Source organism: Melospiza georgiana, chromosome 10, assembly GCF_028018845.1.
Source record: "Melospiza georgiana isolate bMelGeo1 chromosome 10, bMelGeo1.pri, whole genome shotgun sequence".
Taxonomy (NCBI): Eukaryota; Metazoa; Chordata; class Aves; order Passeriformes; family Passerellidae; genus Melospiza; species Melospiza georgiana.
In genome coordinates, this window is record NC_080439.1 from 23,050,579 (window position 1) to 23,059,394 (window position 8,816).

Here is an 8,816-nt window from a genome sequence, read left to right on the forward strand (position 1 = left end):
TTTTTAGCCACGACAGAATATATTTTATGGTCAATTTTGAGAAACACTGGTCTTTTCTAAGTCAAAATATTTTAGAAGCAGAGACCAACTGAGAGTCTTGGCACCCCATTTTGTGTTTTGCACAAATGCTGTGTTTGAGCACAGGGAAACACAAACTCCACAAGGTCTCATGATGCAGGATTGCAGCTGCCAGAGGGGAACACAATTCTCCTGGACTGCCATTTTTCTGCCTGGATCCTCATTTTTCTTCATGTCTATTTTGTAGTGGGACTCAGGAGTTTGCAGAAAAATGCCAAATGTCCTCCTGATGTTTTCCATGTGCTGGCTTTTGGTCACTTGGGGCTGCTCAGTGCTTCTCCTTACCTGTCTGCTGTTGTGGAGGCGTGATGGAAGGGACCTTCTGAGGTGCTGTGCCTCCAAAATCTGTGAGAAATGAGGGCTGCTCCCATGGTCAGCAGGCACAGGGCTTTGCAGCCAGCTCACCTGGCTACTCACAAATCACTGGTGCAAAAAGGCTCAGGAAAGAACAGTGGAACCATGGAAAAGAGCAGTGGAACCATGGAAAAGGACAGTGGAACCATGGAAAAGAGCAGTGGAACCATGGAAAAGAGCAGTGGAACCATGGAAAAGGACAGTGGAACCATGGAAAAGGACAGTGGAACCATGGAAAAGAGCAGTGGAACCATGGAAAAGAACAGTGGAACCATGGAAAAGGACAGTGGAACCATGGAAAAGTACAGTGGAACCATGGAAAAGGACAGTGGAACCATGGAAAAGAGCAGTGGAACCATGGAAAAGAGCAGTGGAACCATGGAAAAGAACAGTGGAACCATGGAAAAGAGCAGTGGAACCATGGAAAAAGACAGTGGAACCATGGAAAAGGACAGTGGAACCATGGAAAAGAACAGTGGAACCATGGAAAAGAGCAGTGGAACCATGGAAAAGGACAGTGGAACCATGGAAAAGGACAGTGGAACCATGGAAAAGAGCAGTGGAACCATGGAAAAGGACAGTGGAACCATGGAAAAGAACAGTGGAACCATGGAAAAGGACAGTGGAACCATGGAAAAGGACAGTGGAACCATGGAAAAGAGCAGTGGAACCATGGAAAAGGACAGTGGAACCATGGAAAAGAACAGTGGAACCATGGAAAAGGACAGTGGAACCATGGAAAAGAACAGTGGAACCATGGAAAGTCAGGAACATAATGTAGGCTCCTATTAATGCTTTGCAGGGTGACTTAAAAGAGAAAAAAAATGTTAGTTCATATTAAATCATGTTATTTTTTATAGAGGATTAAAAGTGTTTTATTTTGGTTTGGTTTTTTTTAAAGTCTGGAGAAAGGGCAGCAGTATCCCTGCAGCACACCTGGTTTAATGGGGCATGTTGGGAAGGGGTTCATTTACTCCATGAATGCAGGATCCAGTTGAACTGGACTCTGAAATGGCTACTTTAGGGGGTGAAGCCATTTTATTGGCTTCTGGGGATTACTCAGTGTTCTACAAACTCCAGTAAAAATTTCTTAGCACAGCCATAGCTTCTGTGTCTTTGTAATTGATAGAAAAGCAAACACCAAGTTTGCACAAACAGGGGGTTCTGAGCACAGTGGTAGGACTAGATCCACTCAAGCCTGGTGCACATTGCTGGGACAAATCAAAATCCCAATAATCCACAGCCTAAAACTGTGATTGGAGGGCAGGCCTGAAAAACAAGATACAAACTGAGAATGTGGGCAGCTCTGCTGGGCTATCCTTTGCTTCCTCGCCTGCAGCCCTCTCAGAGGAGGGCTGTGTGGTGTGCAGGGCTGTGTGAGAGCTGGCATGGCTCATCCGAGCTGCCTGCATCCCTCAGCAAGCTCAGATGGCAGCAAGAGCTCTAGGCTGTGACCTGCAGGCTCCTGAGTGTCACAAGAAGGGCAGAAGGTGGCCCTTGCTCCAGGTGGGCTATCAAATTCCCCTGGTCTACAGGGGTACACAGTGCAGACTTAGTTAGGAATATTGTCAGGCCCTAAAGGGAAATCACTGAAGCTTAAAGACTCCTCTGGCAGCTCCTGCCCTGCTGGTCATCTCCTCTGGCACCTCCAGCTCCTGCCCTGCCGCCCATCTCTGGCATCTCCATCTCCTGCCCTGCTGGTCATCTCCTCTGGCACCTCCAGCTCTTGCCCTGCTGCCCATCTCTGGCACCTCCCTGGGCTTTGCTCTTCAAGACTTTCTGGGCAGACTTCAGGAGCAGGGCAGAAATGCCCCTGTCAGTGCCACAGCTCCGTGCTGGGTGTCTGGGACCAAGCCATGCCCTCCACAACCCCAGCCCCAGCAGCACCAAACCCACAGCAGCCTGCTGGGACCACAGCTCACTTCCTTCTCTAACCTGGAATTACAGGCAGGCCCAGGAGAAACAGAGCTGGTCCTTGAAGGGCTGCTCTGGAGGATCAGGAAGGAGCCAGCAGATGGTTTCAGTACAAGCTCTGAGGCAGGCCTGGGCTGGGTGGAGGCGGCCCTGAGGCCTGGCCCCAGATGTCGGTGTAACCAGCTCCTCTGGGCACTCCTGGCATGGACAGCAAGGGCTGCACTGCACATCCCCACCTGCCAGGGCCTGAGATTCAGCCAGAATGTGCAGGCAGGGCTGAGCTGCCTCCTGCAGCTCTCTGGCAGCACAGAATCACAGAACCACAGACTCACAGAAACACAGAATCACAGAATAATGAGGCTGCAAGAGACCTCTGAGATCACGAGTCCAACCTATGCCCTTACACCTCAACTAGACTACAGCACCAAGTGCCATGGCCAGGCTTTTGTTAAACACATCCTGAGATGGTGATTCTGCCACCTCCCTGGGAAGAGCATTCCAGTGCTTTATTATTCTTTCAGTGAAAAATTTCTTCCTAATATCCAACCTATCCTTCCCTGCCATAGCTGGAGACTGTGTCCTGGTTCTGTCAGAGACTGACCCCACCTGTCTGCAGCCTCCCTCAGGAAGGTGTATAGAGCAATAAGGTCACCTCTGAGCCTCCTCTTCTCCAGGCTGAACAGCCCCAGCTCCTTCAAATGTTCCTCACAGGGTTTGTGTTTGTTCCCAGCCCCTCACCAGCCTTGTTGCCTCCTCTGGACACGCTCAAGCATCTCAACCTCCTTCCCAAAGAAACTCTCTGGGCTAAATTCTCTGATAAATGTAGTCTAAGGTGCAGGAAGAAGAAGCTGTCATGGGTTTCTCTTGGCTCTGATGTGAGTTGTGTTTAGCAGGTTCTGCAGTGCTGGATCGTGTGGTTTCCTTCAGCATCTCCCCACAGCTATGCTGACCCAGTCATCTTTCCTAGAATCCTTCCTGTTTTCTAGGTTTTTCTCTTCTAGGTAAAGTTCCTGTATTATGATGACTCTCTGGTTTCTATGCATTCATTTATTTCTTATTGCTTTTTATAGAAGAGCTACAAAGAGAGAGAGTTGAGCTCTGAGAAGGAACCTAAACACCAACCATCCACACAGTGTGAGACAGCTAAGTCTCTTGAAAGGGAGACCGAGGAAATCCATATTCTTAGCAAGAAGCCATCTGGAAATTGTCAGAAGACCTTGTGTGGGTGTGTATGAAGCACTCCTAACCCCTGGAGCTGATCTGGGGCTTCAGACAGGGCTCATCCATCCTGGATCTGGCCCTCCATGTCAGGGTGGGCACAGCCAGGGCTCATGGGCAGCTCTGCTTGCACCAGCACAGGGGCTGCCCTTGCTCTTGGGGTCTCTTGGCAAGCCCTGCCTGGCACCAAGCAGACTTGCTTTCAGTTTTTCCTTTTAAGCCAGACAAAGCCACCTCTTAGGGCTGTGAAAGCAAGAAGGGAAGGGGTGTCGCAGGCAACTTTTATGAAAATTCCTTTCCTTAGGATTTTTCCTCCTGAGAAGCTGGGAGGCCTCAGGAACAAAATGTAAACAATGGTTATCTGCTGCTGTGGAATGCAACTGGTGCATCTGGGATTGGTCTCATGTGGTTGTTTCTAATTAATGGCCAGTCACAGTCAGCTGGCTCAGACTCTGTGTCCCAGACACAAACCTTTGTTATTCATTCCTTTCTATTCTATTCTTAGCTAGCCTTCTGAGATGAAACCTTTTCTTCTTTTAGCATAGTTTTAATGTAATATATATCATAAAATAATAAATCAGCCTTCTGAATACATGGAGTCAACACCTCATCTCTTCCTTCAACACAAAACCCCTGTGAACACGGTCACAAAGGGGAGCTGTGGGTTAGGGGTTAAGAGAGGGGAGCTCTGGTTTCATGTCCTGGCTACAAGGCTGCTTTTATTCTGTTTGTGTTGGGTCCCAGAAAGAGACTTTATGATGTTTGTGTGGGGAGGGCACCTGGATGATTTACTCCTGAGCTGTGTCAATAATGGTGTTTGCACTGAATTCATCTGAAGGAGGAAACAATCTTGAAAGCTTCCAAATCAGAGTTTCCGGCTCCTTCCCCAGACAGTGGCACCACCTGAGACCCCCAAAGGCAGGGTGAGCCCCATGGGGGTGTGGGATGAGTCTCTGCGGGGGGGCAGGACAAACCCCATTCAATATTTGCAGCAGCCTGAGCAGGGCTGGCACCTGGAGCCAGCAGTTTTACACTAGCAGCTCACTGCTGTAAGCCATAGAAAGGTCTGATTTCACCCTGAGCTGCTCAGCAGGTCACTGCAGCACGTCTGCCATGCTCCTGCTGGGTGAAATTCATCCATGTCAGCCTGCCTGGCACCAGGCTCTTCACAGCCCCTGAAATGCTGAGTGCTGGGCTGGGCAGACTCTGGATCTGTGCAATGACACCTCCAGTGACATCCAGCCCTGGGAGCCCAGGGTGAGGAGGGGAGGAGGAGGAGGGAGCTGCCAGCATGGTCAGGGCCTGGGGAAAGGGGCTGGTTCAGGCTGGCCAGGAGGAGCAGAGGGGAATTGCTGCTGGGAGTGCAGTCACAGAGCTGCTGGAGCCAGGCTCTTCCTCCCCTCCAGTGACAGCTCCAGGGGTCCCACAGGGCAGGGCAGGCATTGGGAACCCTCTCTCCACTGCGGCAGGCTGCCCAGAGGGGTCAGGGAATCTCCCTCTGTCACAGACATCTTTTATGAAAATTCCTTTCCTTAGGATTTTCCTCCTGAGAAGCTGGGAGGCCTCAGGAACAAAATGTAAACAATGGTTATCTGCTGCTGTGGAATGCAACAGGTGCATCTGGGATTGGTCTCATGTGGTTGTTTCTAATTAATGGCCAATCACAGCCAGCTGGCTCAGACTCTCCGTCCAAGCCACACACCTTTGTTATCATTCCTTATTTTTCTATTCTTAGCCAGCCTTCTGATGAAACCTTTTCTTCTATTCTTTTAGTATAGTTTTAATATAATATATATAATAATAAATCAAGCCTTCTGAAACATGGAGTCAGATCCTCACCTCTTCCCTCATCCTCAGACCCCTGTGAACACGGTCACATAACCCAGATGCAGATGGAGGCTGTCTGCTCCAGTTTCCAGGGCAGGGTGATCTCCACATGGAGATTTTTGGTCCAGGAAGGGGAATAGATGTGGAAAGGATTCACTTTTGCCCCCTGAGCAGGAGGTGGGTGTGAGGAGAGAGAGCTGTTCTAGCAGGCTAAGGTGGCTGGGATTTTCTTTGAACGCACTCAGGATTTTGGAATAGAAGCAAGGCAAGGTTTTCTTGCAGGAGCAGGTGCAGTGCGTGCACAAGACCCTGGGGCAGCAACAACACCGTCCTTGGAATTGTGTGACACAAGTGGCCACTGAAAGAGAGGAGAGGTGACATGAAACTATCTTTAATATATTAAATGTATATATTTAACATATATTTAATATATTGTTATGTACTGTGAGCCTCCAGGACAAAGTCTGCTCCTGCACTTGCCACCTAGGGAACTCCTCTGGGAGTGGTGAAGCCCTGTGCTTTGTGCTGTCTGGCTGGATCCCCTCTACTTTGTGCCCATCCCTTGTGGCTCTGCATGGCAGCAACAGGAAAATCCCCCTTGCAGGACCTCCCACTGCAGCCCAGATGCCCGTGTGGACAGAACCTACGTGAGCTTAATTTCCTCATAGTTTCTTTCCTTCCTTGTTCCTTTGTTAAATTTATCTGGAGAAGTGGAACATTACTGGGAGAGGACTGACTGAGGCTCATGGCAGGATTTCTTCCTCAGGGGAGAGGAGGGGAAGAGGGTAAAAAAGGGAGTCCAAGGAACCCAGCAGTTGATCCTGTTACCTGCATACCTTGAAATTAATCATCACAAATATGTCATCATTGCTGAAGTCACCATTAAGGTCAGCATTTTACTGTCAGCCTAATTGTATGAACCATCTTTGTGTCTTGGTTAAGTCTCGAAATACAGTCTCTTCTGTGGGCTCTCTGCCAAGTGATTTAATTTTAATGCTGTTGGAGTCAGGTTTTTAAAGCACACCTCAAGCAGAGTAAACACACTGTGCTCCCAGGGCCTGCCTTGTTCCTGTACATGAGTGGGATCAGCTGAACAAGCCAAGCATGAAGATGTTGTGCAGCTGAGCCTTTCTGCCCTGAGCCACCTGGCTGTCCCCTGCCTCTGCTGCAGACAGCTCATGACACTCCAGTTTTTATTACAGGAAGACCTGTAAAATGTCCACATTCCTTTCCTAAAATCCAGGTTGCCACAAGAGGTTTGTCCTCCAGTGAGCTGCACTTCTCCAGCCTGTTTTCAGAGCATGGGAGGGTGAAGAACAAGGGCAGCTGCCTGCAGGGCGCTGTGGAGGGTGGGGGGCAGCACGAGGGGCACCCCAGGAGAGCCCCCAGCCCTCTGTGCTCGGAGCTGCTGTGGGATGGATTTGTCTGGACAGGCTGGCAGCTCCCCGTGCCAGCAGGAGCTGTAGCTCAGCAGGGAGCTCTGCTGGCAAATGCTCCTCAGTGCTAATTAGCCCTGCTTGGCCTCCAGCCCTTGCTTGTTTGTTTGCTTGTTTGTTTTTCTTGCACTGGCTCATCTTACTCCTAAGATACAGCAAACATGTCATGAGCTGCCTGTTTCAGGCATCATCCATGCTGCTGCTGATGTAACATCCCATGAAGAAAAGAGATACAATCGTCACCTTCCCCACTGATGCCTGCCTGCTTTCCAAATCCTTCAGGAGCTGGGTTTGTAATCCAGCTCACTCTGATTCCCCCTTTACCTCAGACAGCCAGCGTGGTGTGTGGGGCTTGCAGAGGAGCTGAGGTGCCAAAGAAACACCCTGGTGTGTATTCCATCCCTGGGTGCTGGGACTGTGAGTAGCAGGGGTGGGTGTGTATTGTGTGTATTCCATCCCTGGGTGCTGGGATGTGCTGCTCTCCTGCCTGCAGGACCTCAGGCACCTGAGGAGCAGTGGTGGGCAGCGTGAGTGACCTGGGTGTGATGCTGAGGGAGTGATGCTCCTCAGCTTCCTGAGGGAGGGATGCTCCACAGCTGTGCTGGCAGCAGCACGGGGCAGGGAGGTGAGGCTCAGAGGAGTGGCAGTGCCAGCTGCTGGCTGTCCTGTGTGCTGTCCCTGCTGTGGCACTGCAGCACAATGGCCTCTTTGTGTGACAGGCCCAGAGGAAGCTGCAATGTCAGCTCACAAGCTCAGAAACAGCATGTGTTGTTGCAGGAGATGACAAGAGGAAAAGGAAAGCAGAGGTAACCTGCACCTTCCAGAGACCCCAGAACTGCTCCTGAGCCATGTGTTTGTGTTGGCCATGTCCTGCATCATGTGGGAACTCCTGGAGGTCACACCAAGCAGGTGAACTTTCAGAAATGTGGTGTGAATTCATTGCTGCCCTGATCGTCTGACTGAGTGGCCTTCTGCTTGCCAGTGTGCCAATGGTACCTGTGACACCACATCCTCTGCCAGGGCTTCTGCACAGCTGGATTGCTCTGGTAGAGCAGAGAGATGGGATGGCCCCTCTTCTGTCTCACAGCAGCCTTCTCTTTCACTGGGAGACCTGGCAGCTGCTGTCTGTCCATCCTGTCACTCCTTCCCCTCTGGAGAGCCACTGCATTCTCGTGGCAGTCACACCTCTGTTTACACGATGCCCCTGATAAATTGCAGTCTGGCTGGAGCAGGAGCCATGGTCCTCGGCCAGCCTTTGGAAGGTGTTCCAGATTCCTGCCTGGCAGCTGGCTCAGGGATGGGTTCTGCATTAGCAGCCCTGGTTCTGACACCGCTGTGTCCTTGTGGAGTGCTCTGAGCAGATGCTGCATCTGGCTGGGGCTGCTCCAGGTGCATTCAGATAATATCTTGGGAAAAGCTGCTCACTCACTCACTCACTCACTCACTCACTCACACATTCCACTCCTTTCAGCAGCTTTCTGTGTGCCCTGGCTCCATGGGGACCCTCCCATTTCAGTGCCCATTTGTCACAGACATCTTTCATGGAAAATCCTTTCCTTAGGATTTTTCCTCCTGAGAAGCTGGGAGGCCTCAGGAACAAAATATAAACAATGGTTATCTGCTGCTGTGGAATGCAACAGGTGCATCTGTGATTGGTCTCATGTGGTTGTTTCTAATTAATGGCCAATCACAGTCAGCTGGCTTGGACAGAGAGTCTGAGACACAAACCTTTGTTATTCATTCTTTGCTGTTGTATTCTTAGCCAGCCTTCTGATGAAATCCTTTCTTCTCTTCTTTTAGTATAGTTTTAATGTAATATATATAATAAAATAATAAAGCAAGCCTTCTGAAACATGGAGTCAGATCCTCCTCTCTTCCCTCATCCTCAGACCCCTGTGAACACGGTCACACTCACTGACCAGTTTGGACTGAGCTGCTCCATGTGCTCTCACTCCTGGCTGCCTCAGTGCCCTGCACTCCCTGCTGCTC